Here is a 21,151-nt window from a genome sequence, read left to right as displayed (position 1 = left end):
ATGTGGGAAGCAGGTGCTCAACTGCTTGAGCCACATCCACTCCTTTCTTCTTTATTTTCAATTTCAATTGTTCTTTTCTCTGTGCCACTGATTTTTTTCTTCCATGATTTCCAGTCTCCTTTTGTGTGCCTCTATTGTATTTTAATCTCACTTATTATGTCTTTTATTTCCTTAAACTTTGTTATTTTTCTATCCAAGATTTAAAATTTTTCTTTGTGCTCACTCAGTGTCTTCTTCATGTCTTCTAGTTCTTTATACATTTTGTCTTTCAACTCCATGATTTGATTTAGGAGAGTTGTATGAACCTCTTTGTTTAGCTGTTTCAAATCCTCTGTTTAATCTGGAGCTTTGATTTGTTCCTTTGCCTGAATCATAGCTTCCTTTTTTGCATGGCTTGTAATTTTTTTGCTGATATCTGGGCATCTGATTCTGATGCTGCATTTACTCTGATGTACAGTTCCCCTTTCTTGATTAGGGATTTACTGTTAAGTACCTGTGTGCTACCAATGGTCTTTGACTCTTATTTCAACTTAATTTAGATATTTAGGATTGCCCCTGTTTAGCTGTTCAAACCAGGACTAAGGACTCAGTAAGGGGTGCAGACCTTGGAGAGGGTGACAGTAAAGGCACCTGCTTTCCTCTTTTATTTATTTATATTATTTTTCCTCTATCATGTACTATTCTGGTCTGGTCAGTAAATAGTGCTCTTTGACAGACCTCTCAGCTCAGGCCCCAAATGCTAGGGGGGAATGCATTCAGTGTCACTCCTCAAGCAAGTGGATGGTGCAGAAGCAATGTCCTCATTGTTGGCCAAGCCTCACAAACAAATTTTTAAAGAGACTGTTCTCCATCCTTAGCTGGCCACACCCTCCTCCTTTTGCTTCTTCATCACCTACATTGGGGCAGTAGAGAGGGTGTTTGAGAAGGCAAATTATCTTTAGCTCACTGCTGTTGTCACAGCAAACAATTTTGGCCCCTCCCAGCTTGGAAGTGTGCCACCCCTCCAATATAGCAGGCCAAGTTCATTGACCAAAATTGGAATTTGCTATAGGCTGTGTTCCTCCCTCTCCCCTTTCTTGGGAAAGAGGACCCCTGCAACCCATTCAGTCTGCAGCCACTACAGTCCACAGCCCCTGCAGCTGACAGACAGCTATTTGCTCTGTAGGTGGGCTGAAGGGTACCCACTGCTTCTCTACTCATGGGATTTTTCAGCCAGATGAGCCTTCTTTCCTTTGTCACTCTCTTCTGCATAGTATCTTGCATTCCCTTGCTGTACTGAGCCCTAGAGCAGCCTTTCAGACAGACTCTGCCTGTCCTCTAGCTGCTTTCTTCTTGAAGAGAAATGATCCCTTTTCTCTCTAAACCTCCATCTTCCAAGAATTTCTCAGCTTATCTCTGTATTAGTTTTTTATTAAGGATTCTACTTTATTATATCATATATCACTAATATTTTATTTCCAACATTTTAATTGCGTTTTAAAAATAATTCTTTTTGGGGAAGCAGAAGTAGCTCAAGTGATTGAGCTCCCACATACCACATGGGAGGTCCTGGGTTTGGTTCCTGGTGCTTCCTAGAGAAGATGAGCAAGCCCTTGAGCTGGCACAATGGGCAGGCATGGTGAGCTGATGTAACAAGAAGCAGCAAAGAGACACAAAGAGGAAACACAATGAGAGGGACAAAAAAGCATGGAGCAGAGGTGGCTTAAGCAATTGAGCAGCTCTGTCCCACATAGAAGGTCCCAAGTTCAGTTCCTGGTGCCTCCTAAAGAGAAGAGGAGCAGACACAGAGAGCACACAGCAATGGACACAGAGAGCAGTTAGTGCAAATAAGGGGGGAAGGAATAAATAAAATAAAACTTAAAATTAACAATTCTTATTGCTATAGCTGCATCCATGTGGTCAACATACAGATAAGGGCAAACAAGTATTGTGCCAAATCTTTTTGGTTGTATGGCTGGCTGTGGAATTAATTTGGTATAATTAACATTCAATATTTATAACTAGCAGCATAGTTAAAATTCTCCATGGAACTCAAGTGGTTGAACACCTGCTTCCCATATATGAGGTCCTGGGTTTAATCTCTGATACCTACTAAAAACAAATAAACAAATGAAAAAAACAGCTCTCTTTGGGAAGTGGGAGTAGCTCAGTGGCTGAGTGCCTGCTTCTCATGCACGAGGTCTTGGGTTCAGTCCGTGATACCTCCTAAATAAAATTCTCTAGAAAATATCTGACATGCCTAACTGAAGATATTTATTACCTCCAACAAAAGCATTTTTATGTTTTTATTAAACAGTCTCCTCTCATCCCATCTTACTTCTTAGATTCTTTTACTATTAAGAACAGGTTTTTCTCATCCTTTCCCTTCCCTTTGTTGACTCCCTGGTCACATTTTCTCACTGGTCTTAAGTTAACAGGACCCCACTCCCTGCACTCCCTTCACCCTCACCCCTGTTCTTACAACAGCAGTACTTGAAACAGAATGCTGGGAGGATTTCCATAATATAGTAGCTCAGTTAAAGCCAAAGAACTACACTTTTTATAGCCTGAACCCTCATACTGGACCTATAATTCTTACCATGAAACTCACACTTCAAAATTCTTATCTAATATATTTCAAAACAAAATAATAATTCATTTTATTGTTAAAGCTGTGTTAAACTTACTAGTTAAAACGGATAGGTAATAATTTACTAAATATTTATGGCTTAACCATAGGTAAGCATAAAAACTCCCCTAGGCTCTTATGAGTTGTTCAAGGACAATTTGAAGTCTATGTGAGAATCATGTGTCCTTTAAATTGGAATCTACATCTTTTGGGGGGTTACAGTCAATTCTAGTCACAAGTAATAAATTGGACAAGAAATTCCCCAAGCATGTTCACATGTATGGGAACATATTTTGTGGTGTATTTATATTTATATATATATAAATATATTAAAATATTTATAATTATATATATAATTATATATAATATAATACATATATTTCCCTATAACTCTTATTTATTATGATCAAAGCATAGTTGTTTCTTATTCTTTGCCTAAATTAAAGTATCAGCATTTTTTTGAAGGGAAAAACAGCTAAGCTAAGTGATTTTGACTAATCATTTGTATTACTATTACCTTTTAAAAGCAATGTAACAGTTTGAAGGAAGAACAGAAAGTAAAGTCATTTAAAATCTGAAAACTGCAAGACTTTCAATCCTGATGTTCCTTTTCTTGTATTCCAATGGAAATCACACTTTATTAATGAACAGCCATCTATTACAGTGAGCAATAATTACTTTTTAATTGATAATTTCTAAGTTAATTATATTTTACAAGATAAAGAATAGATGGACGCTGCAGAAACTGAAAGACATGATGTCACAGTACTGACAGACTGTGCTGTAAACCCTTTTTGTGTTATTACACAAGTCATGTATTTGATGTTAAAAAATATATCATACAGTAATATTAGAGGTAAAATTTCATAAACAGAAATCTACTTTCATCATTCTATTTTCAGTTCACTCCATTTTCCATAAGGATAAGAGCAACCCTACAATTATTTTAATTCATATAATTTTGGGATTAGAATAGATCTAGAGTAGCCAATTATACACCTAATCTAATAGAGAATTGCACAGAAACCATTTGAGGCAATAAAATAACACTTGCTTTTAAAAGCCTATTTTTTGTTTGTTTTTCTATTGTCTTTAAGATACATAGATCACAAAAAATGTTATATTAAAAAATATGAAGATCCCACATACCCCACCCCCAAGCCCCACACTCTTCCTACTTCAACAACCTCTTTCATCATTGTTGCATGTTCATTGCATTTGGTGAATACATTTTGGAGCACTGCTGCACTGCATGGATTATAGTTTACACTCTCTTCCAGTCCACTCGGTTGGTTATGGCAAGAAACATAATGTCCAGCATCTTTCCCTGCAATATCATTTAGGACAACTCCAAGTATGAAAAATGCCCCCACATCACATCACTTCTTCCTTCTCCTTGCCCTCAGTAACTACTGTGGGCACTGTCTCCACATCAGTGATGCAATTTCTTCCATTGCTAGTCACAACAGTTCTATAATAGAATAGCAGCAAGTCCACTCTAATCCATATTTTATTCCTCCATCCCATGGACCCTGGGATGGTGATGTCCACTACACCTCTAAATTGAGAGGGGGCTTAGATCCCATGTGGCTGGTGAATGCAATTCTCCTGCTTGAAGCTGTAGGCACTCTTGGTTTCCTGGTGTGGTGGTTGATCATCTTTACCTCCCTGTTAGCTGACCTGAGTAATCCAATGAACTGAGGAGTAGGTGTTGCAACACTACTGAGGATCAGGGCCCAGCTGGCACATGGCCAGTCCAGAGACTCAAGTCTCCTGACTATATACCAGCCCCAATGCCAATCACAGGTTCAGTAAAAGTGACAGAAGAGGCATGTGTAGAAAGGTCACATTTGAGTCCAACTCCATCACTCTCAGGAGCACGAATTCCAAAGTAGGGCCCATTGACAAGGCACTGAACTCCAGAGCCATCTGCCATGACCATATAGCCTGTGTGTCTCTGTAGCCCTTAGGAGTACCAGTACCTGGGGTTCTATCTACTTTGGATCTCTCAGGGATCCTGCTGAGACATGCAACCCCTCTGATGGACTCCTGACTCATTTTGCAGCCTCTTACCCATATAAACTCATTTGTCTTTATCATTTCACCCTTTAATTCAAGACCTTTTTAGAGTTGCATCACCAACTGGTGATTAGTAGTTGTATTAGTCAGCCAAAGGGCTGCTGATGCAAAATACCAGAAATTGGTTTGTTTTTATAAACGGTATTTATTTTGGGTAGGAGCTTACAGATACCAGGCCATGAAATATAAGTTACTTTCCTCACCAAAGTTTATTTTCACATGTTGGAGCAAGATAGCTGCTGACATCTGTGAGGGTTCAGACTTCCTGGGTTCCTTCTTCCCAAGGTCTTACTTTTCTCTGGGTTCAGGGTTCCTCTCTTCCTGGACCTCCAATTTAAGTCTTTTGCATCAAACTCCAACATCAAAAACCCTTAACTCTGTCCTTTGCCATGCCTTTTATCTGTGAGTCCCCACCCACCAAAAGGTAGAGACTGAAAGCCCTACTGGTTCAAGAGGTTTACATAATTGTGTAATCAAGTAAACCTGTGAATCTGATAAAATCTAATATGCCCAGAGGAAAAGATCAATTTACAAACATAATCCAGTATTTCTTTTTGGAATTCATCAATAATATCAAACTACTACAGTAGGAATCCCTCAGCACCAGGGAAGCTCATCCCCAAGAGTCATGTCTCATGCTGGAGGGAAGGTAATGCATTTGTATGCTGAGTTTGGCTTAGAGTGGTCACATTTGAGCAACATGGAGGCTCTCAAAAAGTAACTCTTAGGCACTCTGCAGCTCTAAACCTAATTGAAATTTCAGGCACACAGGCTCATAAGCATAGTCATCAGTATCAAGGGCTCATCATTGGACCATCCTTCTTCACTGGTCTTTGCCTTTGCACTTGTGGGATTATTGCTGTTCCACTAGGGAATGCTATAGTGCTCCCCTGGCTAGGAACTCAAAACTTCCTCAGTTGTCATTTGTAACTCTACGTACTATGACAATACCCAACAAATATCTGAACATTTTTATATACCCTCTATACATGCCCTGGAGAACTCCCTCCCAACCATGTGTCCCCCATCAATAACACTCCACACCAGTGTTCCTCCCATGCCTTAGTTAAACCCCTCTGTAATCCAAAACTTCAAAAATGAAGGCTATTATATTGCCAAATTCAATTAGTAGGAAAATGAAAGAGTAATGATAGGAGTAAAGATTAGAAATAGAATATATACTAATTTAGAAAAAATAAAATAAATTAAAAAATAAATTGGGGTAATAAAATTTAAAATATAAAACTTAGTTTTGATGTTTTGCCTTTCATCACTGTAATATGTATTTCCCTGTATGCACAGTGGCAAGGCAATCTCTTTCATTCCTTCCTCAGTGTCTGCATCATTTTTTTATTTTTAATTTTGCCTTCAAAAAAGTTTTAGATCACAATAAAGCCACATATACAGTATAGGGGACTCCCATATACCCAACATCAAACCCTTTTCTCCCCTCCCCAACAATGATCTTTTTACACGCTCATGTTATATTTGCTATAACTGATGTATAGCTATTGAAACATAGCTACTAAACATGGCTTCACTATGGTTTGCATTATGGTTTATATATTAGACTGAACACTTTTCTAAATTTTTAGTTACATTATGGCTTACATTATGGTTTACATTTTAGACTATACACTTTTATAAATTTTTGGTAAAATTTAACATGTCCTATATCCATCATTGCACAAATTTCTGGAACACTTCCATTGCCCCCCAGTAACCTCTGCTTCCATCTTTCCTATTCCTCTCTCCCCCTCCCCTCAGGGCCCACAGTGACAACCAAGTTTCACTGCTTGAAGGACCAGATTCATAGATACCTGCAAAGATGCTGAGGGCTTGACACTCTATTCTGTCCTTCCCCATTGGGGTCACCAATACTCTTGAGAGGCACACTTTCCTCTGTTTGAGAACATCACACCTCCCCAGGAGGTACACCTTCCCACTCATTATATGGGTCTCCACCCACTGACACAACACAGTATGACAAAATGAGTACTCACACACTCCCTAGAAGTCTGCCCCTGTGTCAGATGCTCCCCAGTAAGCCCCTTAAACAAGTAACCCTTCCTTATTATATTTTCTAAAGAGTTTTCTCAACGTTTTAGTTTCAATCACATACCTGACAATCTCCCACGTTCATCTATTCCTCCTAGCCCTTCCCCAATTCCTTGGACCATCTGACTCATCCTCCCATCCCTATCTCTCCTCAAGCCTGCAAAGCCCCACCCAATAGTATCCCTATGCCCTTCCCTGCACAGGTAACAGGGTAAGGAGCTCCAAGAGGCAGCTTGTCCTACACTGCAGTTAGTAGCACTTCTTTGGGAGGGCCCAGTAGACCAGAAGATCATCTTGCAACATCCTTAGAAGAACAGAAGGGGGGATTTCCCATCAACAGGGAAGACTTGTGAGTAGAGAACTCCATTGCATGGAGGATAGTATTCATCTCCCACTGGCAGTGCAAGCTGCCTTGGGAGCTACCACCTGGCTGAAGCTGGAAGCTCTGTTTCCCAAAAATGGGGGAGGAAGAGATGGTTGGTTCCTGACTTCAGCTAATGATTAGTAAATTCAGCTGGCTAAAGTTCAACCCTAAGAACAACTAATGTTTGAGCCTGTGCAGGTCAGAAAGAGGCTGGGAGCCTCTATTTTAACTCCATCCCTGCCATGAGGACAAGTGGAGCTGAGTGAAAATCACAATGATGGAGGGACTGGTTTCTTTCAACCCAGGTCAGATGGTTGCCTAGCCTAGATTTCTGCCCCACCACCTGCAGGGAAGAAGCTTGAGGGACTACACAAAACTCTGCAGGCAACAGTAGTCACATTCTGCTCACATGGACTAAATTATTAGGCACTGGTGGCTCTATCCCTGTTCCCCAATAGTAAAAGAATGGGGAGTGTTTACCCAGGCTCTCTGGGCAACTGAAGATACTTTGACCCACATGAACTGGATTTTTGCACATTTGTGGCTCCATCCTCAGCCCCAGCTTTAATGGGGTAGAGGGGGGGAAGGTTTCCTTAACCTCTCTAGGCAAATGCAACTGTTTCTTACCTGCAGAGGCCAGAATTTTGGGCACTCCTGTGGTTCTATCCCCTCCCTTCAAAGGACAGAAGGGATAGTGCTCCCTCAGCCTCTCAGGACAAATGCAGCCTCTTCTGGCCTGAGGGACTAGATAGTTAGAGGTATCTCTGACTCCATCCCTGCCCCTGACAAGTAAGGTGTAGAGATAGTGCACCCTCAGCCTCTCTGAGCAACTGCAGCCAATTTTGTACTGCATGGACTTGATTGTTGGGAACACCAGTGACTCCTTCCCTGCCCCTGTCAGGACAGGGGGTTGGGCAGTGTTCTCGCTACCACTCTGCGTAACTGCAGTCACTTCTGGCCCACAAAAAATAGATTTTTAGCAGTCCTATGGCTCTCTTGGCAGGGAAGGAGGGGGGCTGTTGCTTCACTAGTCTACCCGAGCAACTGTGGTCAGTTTTTACTTAGTTTGCTGCTCAAACCTGCAGCTCCATTCCTGCCCTAGGCAGGGGAGGAAGGGTCCTGGAGTTCATTAGTTTCTCTGGGCAACTACTGATGGTCTTACCTGCACAACTTGTATTAGTGTACTTGGCTGCAACTCTGTCCCTGTCCTGGCAGGGAAGAAAGGTAGAAGACACTTCATCAATTTTGGGGCAAAATGATTTACAGTACCAACTGCATGACTTACAGTACCAAATGCATCCTCAGTTCCTACTACGTAACCAGAAAGGAAGAAAAGACAAGAAACAGAAGAAAGAGTGCTGAAAAAATTTAGATTGGCTAAACACAAACTAGGAAAAATTTCCAAATGAATTTGAACCAAGTATCGAAGAGGGGCTATAGCACAAAGCCAATCAACTGAAATGTCATAGGCTAAAGAGAGAAACTGCACCTACAGTAAATAAACATAGTAAATCAGATGCCAAGACACCAACAAAAATTACAATCCACACCACGAAACAGGAATATATGACCCAAAGGAACAAGCTAAGCCTCCAGATGAGATAAAGCAGTTGAGACAACTAATCATAGATACTCACACAAATCTCCTTAATACATTCAATGAGATGGCTTATGAGATTAAGGATATTAAAGAGACAGTGGGTGAGCACAAAGAAGAATTTGAAAGCTTACATAGAAAAATAGCAGATCTTATGGGAACGACATGCACAATACATGAAATTTAAAAATATACTTGGAGTATATAACAACAAATTTGAACAGGCAGAAGAAAGGATCAATGAGCTTGAAAAATAGTCTCTGAAAGTGAACATACAAAAGAACAAATAAATGAAAGAAAGGGAAAATTAGAAAGGGTCTTAGGGAACTAAATAATGGCAAGAAATATGCAAACATATATGTCATGTGTATCTCAGAAGGAGAAGAGAAGGGAAAGTAGGGAAGGAATATTTGAGGAAATAATGGTAGAAAATTTCTCAACTCTACTGAAGGACATAGATATCTGTGTTCAAAAGAACAATGGACTCCCATCCAAATCAATCTGAATAGACCTACTCCAAGACATATACTAACCAGAAGATCAAATGACAAAAATAAAGAGAGAATTCTTAGAGCAGCAAGAGAAAAACAGTGCATCACACACAATTGATGCCCAATAAGATAAAGTGCTGATTTCTCATCAGAAACCACAGAGCCAAGAAGGTGGTGATATGATATATTTAAGATACTGAAAGAGAAAACCTGCCAGCCAAGATTCTTATATCCAGGATCTTTTGAAAGATTCTTTCAAAAATAACAGTGAGTTCAGAATATTCATAGATAAACAGAAAATAAGAGAGTTTGTAAATAAGAGACGATCTTTCCAAGAAATGTGGCAGGGAGTGCTATGGACTTAATAGAAAAGGCAGGAGAGAGAAGCTTTGAAGAGAGCCTAGAAATAAAGATTTTATTAAGAAAGTAACTAAAAGTATAAAAAGTATAAAAAGAGTGGTGAAAATGTGATATGACAGATAAAATGCAAAAGTCAAAATGGATGAAGTAAGAATTGTTTATACAGTAATAACATTGAACATTAATGGATTAAATTCCCCAAATTAAAAGACTTAGATTGGTGGAATGGATAAGAAAATATGAGCCATCTATATGCTGTCTACAAAAGCCTCACTTTAGACCCAAGGTTAACAATAGATTGAAAGTGAAAGACTGGAAAAAGATATTCCACATATGCAGTAAACAAAGGGGAAAAGAAAGACCTGAATAGCTATATTTATATAGGATGAAATAGACTTTAAAGCAAAGCCATTATAAGTGACATTAGAAAGGACATTTTACATTAATAAAAGTGGCAATTCACCAGAAAGAAATAAAAATTATGTATATATATGGACCTAACTGGGATACTCCAAATTATATGAGGCTGGCAATACTGAAGGGAGAAATAGATATCCCTACAATAATTGATGGAGACTTCAATACACCATTCTAATCATTGATTAGAGCTACTCAGAAGACGATCAATAAATACACAGATAACTTGAATAATATGACAAATGAACTAAACCTAATAGACATATAGAGAACATTACACCCCCAAACAGCAAAATATACATTATTTCTTTCTCCAGTGTAGACCATATGATGTTGGATCAAAAAGTAGATCTCAATAATTTTAACAGAATGGAAATTATACAAAACACTTTCTCTGATCATTTTGGAATAAATCTGGAAATCAGTACATGGCAGAAAAAGGGAAAATTCACAAATATTTGGATATTGAACAACACATTCTTAAATAATCACTGGATCCAAAAGGAAATCGTGAGAGAAATAAATAAATATCTCAAAATGAATGTAAACAAAAACACAACATATCAGAACATATGGGATGCATCAAAGGCAGTGCTAACATTGAAAAAAAAGAAATAGTTAAAATCAATAGTCTAACTACACAATTGGAGGAACTAAAAATATAACAGCAAACTATTCCCAAGTTAAGCAGAGAAATGAAATAACAAATATCAGAGCAAAAATAAATTAAATTAAGAACAAAAACTATAGAGAGACTTAAAAAAAATAAGTTGTTTCTTTGAGAAGATTAACAATATTGGCAAACCCTTAGATAGAGTGACAAAGAAAAAAGAGAAATATGCGATAAGATTAAAAATGAAAACAGGGACATTACTATTGGCCACACAGAAATATATAAAAGAGATTATAAGAGAATACAATGAAAAACTGTGCACCAACAAATTAGACAAACTAGACAATATAGATGAAATGGAAAAATCCCTAGGAACATATTAACAAACTATACTGATCCTAGAAGAAACAGAAGACTTCAACAAACCATCACAAGTTGAGATTGAAACAGTCATTTCCCCAAAATGAAAAGTTGACTTTTCGTTTTTTCAGTTGACTTCTCAGGTGAATTATACAAACTACTCAAAAAATATTTATTATCAATATTACTCAAACACTTCCAAAAAATTGCACAAGAAGGAACACTAACAAACTGATTCTATGAAACTAATATCAACCTAATACCAAAGTCAAATAAAGATATTATGAATAAAAGAAAATTACAGAACTATTTCCATAATGAATATGGTTGCAAAAATTCTAAACAAAATACTTGCTACTCAATTCCAACAACACATTAAAAGAATTAATCACCATGATCAAATGGATTTTATACCAGGCATGCAAATGTGCTTCAACACAAGAAAATCAAATTGCATAATATATCACATTAAGGGAAACGGACTTGGCCCAGTGGTTAGGGTGTCCGTCTACCACATGGGAGGTCCGCGGTTCAAACCCCAGGCCTCCTTGACTGGTGTGGAGCTGGCCCATGCGCAGTGCTGATGCATGCAAGGAGTGCCCTGCCATGCAGGGGTGTCACCCGCATAGGGGAGCCCCACGCGCAAGGAGTGCACCCATAAGGAGAGCCGCCCAGCGCAAAAGAGAAAGAAAGTGCAGCCTGCCCAGGAATGGCACCATGCTTTCCATGCTGCTGATGACAACAGAAGCAGACAAAAGAAACAAGACGCAGCAAATAGACACAGAGAACAGACAACGGGGTTGGGGGGAGGGGAATTAAATAAATAAATAAAATCTTCAAAAAAATATGTATATATCACATTAATAAATCAAAGAGGAAAACTCACAGGGTCATCTTGATTGGTGCATAAAAGACATTTGACAAAATACAGCATCTTTTCGTTATAAAATACACCAAAAGATAGGAATAAAAGGAAACTTTCTCAACATGATAAAGAGCATATACAAAAACTCACAACTAACATTTTACTCAATTGTGAAAGACTGAAAACTTTCCTGTTAACATCAGGAACAAGACAAGGATGTCCACTATCACCACTGCTTTACAATATAATGCTAGACATTCTAGCTAAAGCAAATAGGCAAGAAAAAACAAAAGGCATCTGAAATGGCAAGGAAAACTAACATGTTCACTGTTTGCAGATGATATGATCCTAGAAAATCCTTAAAAATCTACAAAGATTCTAGAAGTAATGATGAGATCAGCAGAGTGACAATATATAAGATGAATATGAAAAAAATTAGTGTTGTTTCTATAAACTACCAATGAGCAATTTGAGCACGAAGTCAGCAAAAAAATTCAATTTACAACAGCAAGTAAAATAATCACGTATTTAGGAATAAACTGACCCAAGGATGTAAAGCACTTCTATTCAGAAAACTTCCAGGCATTGGCAAAAGAAATCAAAGAAGACCTAGATAAATGGAAAAACATTTTATGTTCATGGATTGGAAGACTAAATATCATTAAGTGTCAATTCTACCTAAATTAGTACAAAGATTCCATGCAATTCCAATAAAAATTCCACCTGCATTTTTTAAAAAGAAATAGAAAGCACAATTATCAAATTAATTTGAAGGGAAAGGGGTCCCAAATAGCCAGAAACATCCTACAAAGGAAAAGTGACTTTGGAAGACTCTCACTTCTGGAATTTAAATCATATTACCTAGCTACAGTGGCAAAAACAGTATGGTGTTAGCATAAACATAGATACATAGACCAATGGGACTGAATTGGTGATTTAGAAACAGACCCTCACATCTATAGTCAAGTGATTTTTGACAAGGCTGTCAAACCCACCCAGCTGGGGCAGAACAGTCTATTCAACACAAGGTGCTGGGAGAACTGGATATCAATATCCAAAAGAAAGAAAGAGGACCCCTAACTCACACCTCATACAAAAATTAAGTCAAAATAGATCAAAGACCTAAATATAAAAGAACCACAAATCTCCTATAAGAAAATGTAGGAAAACATCTTCAAGACGTGGTGGTTAGTGATGGAATCTTAAACCTTATGCCAAAATTATGAGCAACAAAAGAAAACATGGATAAATGGAACCTCTTCAAACTTAAACACTTTTGGGATTCAAGGGACTTCATCAACTATGTAAAAAGGCAGCTCACTCAATAGGAGAAAATATTTGGAAACCACATATCCAATAAGGATTTGATTTCCATTTTATTTAAGGAGGCCATACAATTCAACAACAAAAACAAGCATTCCAATTTAAAAAGGGTGAAAATCTTAAACAGACATTTTTCAAAGAGGAAATGCAAATGGCCCAATACTGCATGAAAAATTGTTCAATATCACTATCTATTAGGGAAGGGTAAATCAAAAGGATAATGTAATATCATTTTACACCTCATAGAATGGCCATTATTAAAAATAAAACAGAAACAATAAGTGCTGGAGAGGATATGGAGAAAGAGAAACACTACTTCATTATTGGTGTGATTGTAGAATGGTGTAGCTGCTGTGGAAGACCGTTTGGTAGTTCCTCAGGAAGCTAAATATAGAACTGCTATATGATCCAGCAATTCCTCTACTAGGAATATATCCACAAGAACTGAAAACTGTGATGTGAACAGACATTTATTTGCACACCAATGCTCATAGCAGCATTATTCGCAATTGCCAAAAGATGAGAACAACATAAGTGTCCATCAACCAATGAATGGATAAACAAAATGTGGTATATAAACATGATGAAATACTATGCTGCAAGAATAAATTAAATCGGGACATATATGATAACATGGATGAATCTTAAAGACATTATGCAAAGCAAAGTAAGCCAGACACAAAAGACAAATATCACAGCATGGCCCAACTAATATGAACTAAATGTAAAGAATAAATGTATGGAGTTAAAAACTATAGTATAGGTTATCAGGAGAAAAGAGAAGGAATGCAAAGGAGTACTGATGCTTAATGAATGTAGAAGTTTTAATTAACTTGATTGTAAAAATGTGGAAATGGATAGAGTTGATGGTAACACACTATAGTGAGTGCAGCTGGTTTATAAATTACGACTAAAAAGTGTAGTCTAGGGATGTAAATGTCAATTGAAAGAAAGCACAGAATAATCTGGGGACTGAATAACACAGTGAACCCAGAGGTGGATGGGAATTGTGGTTTAGTACAAATATAAGAATGTCCTTCTGTGAATTACAATGAATGTACATCACTATTGCAGGGTAGTGGGAATGTGGAGAGGCATGAGATAAATACAATGAATGTAACGTATGGACTATAGTTAACAGCAATGCTGTCGTACTCTTGCATCAATGCCAAGGATGTACTGTGTCAATAATAGGGGAGTATGGTAAAAATATGCCAAATATATACTATGGCCTGTAGTTAGTGAAAATAGTCTGATGATATTACCTCATAATCTGTAATAAATATTCCACAAGGGTGTGGTGTATTGGTGAAGAGATGTTGATGGTAATTCTACACATATGCATGATTGTTTTGTAAGTTCACAATTTCTGTAATAAAAATATATTTTAAAAAGTGACAAAATTTTAAGAAAATAAAAATAAAACAAAATAAAAACTGGTTTCCAGAAATCCAGTCCTTCCTTATCCTATTCACTTATCTTTCATATCTTTGCTAACAGCTATTTTCTTTCATTCTCTTTCAAAACACAGAGGAATGCTTTCATTCTGAGGAGTTGACTTTTAATTCTTCCAAATAATTCTAGTTACTCTGTCATATTGCTTGAAGAGGTTACTTTTATATTAATTCGACACAAGTTTGTTGGGTGATTGCTAATTTTGCCAGTTGTGTGGAACTATGGAAGATACAAAAATTCAATATTATACATTAACTGATTTGAGAAATTAAAACACAAGGAAACAATATGTATATGAAGGAAGTTATGAGGGATTTTTGAAAGACAGGAAATGAAAGAGCTGTAAAATTTAAAATAATAAAGTTTCAAATATATGGCAAAGAAAAAAGCCTCTATGAATTGTCAGAAAGATGAAAAAGAAATATTTTTTGAATTATCAGGGCATGCTTCTTGGAGCATTTAGAATTGGAAATAATCCTTTGGCATTCTGAATATTATATGTAAGTGAAGAGGTAAGAAAAAGAAAACATTTACTGTGTGATAGGAAAGAGTTATACTTGATTCCTGCATAGAGAAATGGGGATTTATTTTATTTGTGCTACAAACATATCTAGAATGTTACTGAATAATAAAAAGTGCAATAGGACAGCTTAAGAAAGGGTTGAGGGTTAGCATGACTGGTCTGAAAAGCTTAAGTTTGATCTCATAGGAAATGAAAAATGATAGCAAGTTCATAAATGTAAAAGTCACTCTTCTTTAACAATACTTTTTGTCTCACTTTATAGATTTTATTTAGAATAATTTCTAAATATTAAAAGTGAACCCTAGCTTTTATTAAGTTTATGAAAACTTTTATAAGATTATGAAAACTACTGCCAAAAGGAAAATTAATTTCCTCTTCAATTATCCTTTAAGAATTATCCATATTAAGTATACTCGATGTGATAGTTTGAGTTCTAGGCAGACCCCAGAAAATTTAATTCTTAAATTGGTCCATTTCTGTGGGTATGAATTTATTGTGAACTTTTGTATATTTGATTTAGTTAAGGTCGATTTGATTAGATGACTCCAGTAAGGTATCGTTTAGAGTTGGTCTTAATCCTCTTAATGGAGTTCTTTATAAACAGGAATAGGCAAGACACAGAGAAATTCCCAAAAGCTGAGAGGCAGCCACAGATGGAGCCACAGATGAAGCAGACCACAATGGAACCTAAAGGAGAAGGCAGAGACAGGCAGACACTGCCATGTGCCTTACCCATGTGCCTTATCAAGTGAGAGAGGAATCCTGCACCACAAGCAGCCAATCTTGGGGAGAAAAGCATTGCCTAATGAAGTCCAGATTTGGAAATTCTTCTTTGAAATCCCTTTTGTAGAAGCCAACCTATTTCTGGTATATTGCCTTGGCAGCCTTTAGCAAATGAAAACTTCTGAATAAATGAAAAATGTTAGATTTTATTCCAACAAACATAGTATATAATCCTCTAGAAAGCTAAAATTCAAAAATCATATAATTAGATACAAGCTAATGTTTTTCTTAAAGTTATGAGAAAAATAAAAATATAAATATGAACATCAGGTAGAAAGAAGAGCAAAAACAAATAAACATAATGTATCATCAGATATTCCTTAAAGAAGGAGATCAGTTTCCTTCAGAAAAGTTGTATAAACAATGCAGGGTGTGTATGTGTGTGTGTGTATATATATATATATATACACACACACACACTACTCTGAATTGCCTTTGGATATTACTGCTTACACTTCTGGGACTAAGGATTTTTATTGAGAAAATAGTTTTATAGAATGATTATCCTATAACACTATAGAAGATTCTGGGACTTTGTATTATTTTTTTGTTGTAGAAAACTATATTCTCATATTTATGTCATAATTGTAAACACTTAACTTTCATTAAAGACTTTTAAAAGGTAGAATACCTACTAATAAAAACATCATATATCAATGAAACAAAATTGAGAATCCATAAATAAAAGCAAACATCATTTATCTATGATAAACTAGACTTTCAACAAGGTTGCTGTTGGGGTTCGAATCATGTCCCCCACAAAATTCATGTTCAAGTACCAACCCTGGTTCTGATGGGTATGAACACATTTGTAAAAAAGGACATTTGTAAGTGTTATTAAAGTTGCCCCAATTGAATGCATGTGGACTGTTATCCATTATGGCTGAAGTTCTTGAAGCAGAAGAAATTGGACCTGCGATGGTTTGCTCGGTAGAGGTGGGGTCTGTGGTGGGGCTGCACTGCCCCACGTTGGGCGCCAACTGCGGTGGCTTGCTCGGTCGGTAGAGGTGGGGTCTGGCTGCGGACGAGGGGTCAGTCCAGCTCTGGATGAGGGGTTGGTCCCGCCTGGGACGAGGGGTCGGTCACACTTGGGACGAGGGGTCGGTCCGGCAGCAGACGAGGGATCGGTCTCACAAGGGGTTGCGCGGTTTGGCTGACGGGGTCGCCCGGCGAAGCCGGCGATGAAGGAGTCGCCCAGAGAAGCAGGCGATGAACTGGGGACAAGGGAGGCCAGGCCCTTGTCGGGGGCTCTCAGGACTGGAGGGCGCACAGCAGAAGAACTACCGCGGAGACAAGGTAAACACGCAAGTCCACTTTATTGAGGGAGAGGCAACAGTTTTATAGGGGCTGGGGAAGGCTGATTGGTCGAAGTCACGCCCTGTTCTGATTGGTTGCTGGCGAAAGGTCAGTGGGCGGTACTGGACGGGGGAGGGGTGGTGATTAGGGATCGGCTGTTGCTGTTGCTGGGGGAAGTGGCAGGGTTTAGTGATTGGTGGCTGCTGTTGCTGGGGTAGAGGGCAGACTGGAGTTTCCCGCCCACGCCTGGCTGTTGCTGCTGTCGGGGGGAGGGAAAAGGGCAGACTGGATTTTTCCGCCCACGCCTGGCTGTTGCTGCTGTCAGGGGAGTGGAAAAGGGCAGACTGGAATTTTCTGCCCTGCACCTGCACAGGGAGAAAGAAGAAGGGTGCCACCCCACAGGCATTGTGTGGCGCCATCCGGGAGGAGGGGCGGCCGCGGAAGCACGGCTGCCGAGAAGGGGAGACCCAAGGGCACTCTGCGCCCATGCCGAGCTTCCTTCAGGGGTGGCGGTGAGTCCGACCAGCCACCCTATTATGGGGGCAGCGGCTTGGCCTGCCGCTGCTGCTCCCCTGCTGGGCCAGCAAACCACACTTCAGCCCGAGGGGTGACTGCAGGACCCTTTAAGAGAAACTATGGGAAAAGCAAAGAGGAGGAAGTCAATGGAAATGAAAGAAAAAATAAAGGATATTGCCATGTGATGAAAAAGCCAACACCCTGGATTACCAGTAGCCTGCCCTGGCCTTAAAGGAGAAATTATTGCCTTGCTGACAGCTTGATTTTGAACTTCTCCTAGCCATGGGAAGAAACTAGAAGCCAAAAGTCAATGGAACCCAGAAGAGAATGTAGAAGACATCATCATGTGTATTTTAATGTGAAGAAAAAGGCAAGAACCCAAGGATCATAGACAGCCAGCTCCAGAATTCCACAACCTTCAGGGAGGAACTATCACCTTCTGACACCTTGAGTTTGGATTTCTTCTAGCCTTAAATCATGAGTCAACAATAATCCATTATTTAAGCCAACCCCTTGTATGGTGTTTATTTTCACAACCTGGTAACTAATACAGTTACCAAGATCATTCCATGAGGAAAGAATAGTTTTTCAACAAATGATGCTCAGACAACTGGATAGCCACAGAAAAAAAGAATGAAGTTAGACCCTGTCTAGTTTGCCACAAGGCTGTTAATAAATGTACCAGAAATACATTGGCTTTTCTAATGGGAAGTTTATTAGAGTAAACATTTACAGTTTCTAAGAATGTGAAATGCCCAAATCAAAGCACCATCAGAGATGCTTTGTTATCAAAATCAGCTGCTGGTGATCCTGGTGTCCTGCCACGTGGTGACACAAGTTGGTGGCTGATCTCTGTCTACATTCTTGCCTTCCTCTCTAGCCTCTCCATCTCCTGAAGCTCAGTTGTAGATGGTCAGGTATACGGTAGGGCTTATCTCTTTTCCAGTCTTCTCTCTGAGTCTTGGCTGTTCTGCTTTCTCCCTGAGCTGTGAGCTATCAGGCATAAGGTTTATCACTTTAGGCTTGAGCTGCTCCATGGGCCCAGTCTGTCCAAGGTTCTCTTTCTGTGCCTCTGTGCCCTATTGATCCCAGACTCCAGGATCTCTCAGCCTCTTGGGGCTTGTCTCCTTGAGCTGTGGGAAACCTTGAAACCTTCACACTCTACTTTCTTTTTTTTTCACATAGCAAGGTCAAAGTGCTGGCTTTGTCTGTGTGTCTCTTCTTTTATTTCTCTGTTTATATAAGGTCATACAAGAGTGTGGAGACCCAAACTGAGTCACACCTCGCTGACATAGCCCAATCAAAAGTGATATAATCATGTGATCTAATCAAGGTCCCTTAACAAAATTCAATGCAAGGAAACTACCTCTCACACACAACAATGGATTAGTTAAAAAACATAAACTCATTTTGGAATTCAGCAAATTCAAACTGTCATAGACCCTTACCTCATACCATATACTAAAATGAACTCAAAATGGATCAAATACTTAAAGATGAGCATTGATCCATAACTTACATCATATTTAAAAAAATAATTCAAAATGCATAATAGACTTAAAAGTAAAACCTAAAATGATAAAATTTCTGGCATAGAGAATAAGATAAAAATTTTGCAAATTTAACTTAGACAATGATTTTGAAAGGAAACAAAGCTTGAAATATGAAAAAAATGGATCAGTTAGACTTAATCAAAATTAACACTTTTCTGCTTTGAAAGGCATTGTTAAGAAAACGGAACAGCAAGTGACAGACTGGGAAAAATATTTGAATAGCATATATCAGATAAAATATTTGCATCTAAAATATAAAAAATAACCTTTCAATTAAATCATATTAAGATAAACAGCCGAATTAAACTATTCAAAATATTTGAACAGATACTACAAATGACATGTATATTAATATGCAACAAGCATATTATGTGCAACATCATTTGTCAATGGAGAAATGCAAAATAATACCAAGAACAAATGCTACTATAAAAACCAATAGAATGGCTAAATGTTTTTAGACTGGTTTAACAAATCTGACAATCCCAAATACTGGTAAGGATGTGCAGCAACTTGGGCTTTCATGCATTGCTTATAGAAATGACATGTGACATGACCACTTAGCAAAATTTTTTGGCAGTTTCTCATAAAGTTAAATATATACCTACCATAGAGACCCACACTTTCACTTTTAAGTATTTACCCAGGAAAAATGAATGTATGTCCACATAAAGAATTTCGTAAATGTTCAAAGCATCTTTATCCAAATTATTCCCAAACTGGAAACAACCAAATTGTCCTTAAACAGATTAATGGATTGAAAATCAGGACCTATCCATAAAACAGAATTCCACACAGCAATAAAAAAGAATAAACTATTGTTACATTCAATTATGTAATGGATCTCAAAAACCTTATGGTAAGTCAAAGAAGACTGTCTTCATAGTGTATAACTACCTACTCTATGATTCCTTTTATATTATATTCTGAATAAGGCAAAACTATAGTGACAGAAAGCAAGACAAAGATTGCCAGAGAACATGGGTAGAAGGAGGATTTCCATTGCAAAGAGCACAAGGAAACATTTTGAGTTATTGGAAGTGTCCTGTATTTTCATCATGGTGGTGATTTACTTGGAAGTACATAAAATATACTATATAAAATTAACAAATTATATATTAAAAATGAAGAATTTTACTGTATATAAATTATACCTCAATAAAAGTGATAGCAATTTAAAGTACTACTCTACAATTCCCCACAAACTCTCTCCCACACTGTCCCTGGCCCTCTTTATATGTAACCTCTATAAATTGTATACTGAATAAACTTTCAGACTTTCATATATCTATAAGTCCTTCAAAGGTGCATATATAAATGTACATCCATAGGAATGCATTGAATCCTAAGTTAAGTGTCATATCTAAAGAACATAATAGGTTTATCAACACAGGTGAGGCAAGCAAAGGCAGTCCTGGGAACATTCCAGATTTGATAAATAATTTCACTTTGAGTATGACAAAGCTCAAGTAAGCTAAGCTTAAAAACTTGAACCTTAGCCATATCAGAAGAATCAGGAATCCATTCTAACTATCTCATATCAAGGCTATCAAAATGCCCCTATGGGGAAGCAACTGTGACTCAATCACTTGAGCTCCCATCCACCATATGGGAGGCCCTGGGTTCACGTCCCAAAGCCTCCTTGTGAAGGCAGGCTCACCTACATGCCATGGAGTGCTGCCTGGTCTGTAAGCACCGTGGAAAGCCAACTCAGCAAGATGACTCAACAAAAAGGGAGACAAGTAAAAACACAGAAGAATGTGCAGTGAATGGACACAGAGAGCAGACAGCAAGCAAGCTGCAAGGGGGGGTATAAATAAAAATAAATACAGACACACAGAAGAACACACAAATGGACACAAAGAGCAGACAACAAGCAAACCACAAAGG

The sequence above is a fragment of the Dasypus novemcinctus genome, chromosome 5, assembly GCF_030445035.2.
Source record: "Dasypus novemcinctus isolate mDasNov1 chromosome 5, mDasNov1.1.hap2, whole genome shotgun sequence".
Taxonomy (NCBI): Eukaryota; Metazoa; Chordata; class Mammalia; order Cingulata; family Dasypodidae; genus Dasypus; species Dasypus novemcinctus.
Note: the sequence above shows the minus strand (reverse complement) of the source record.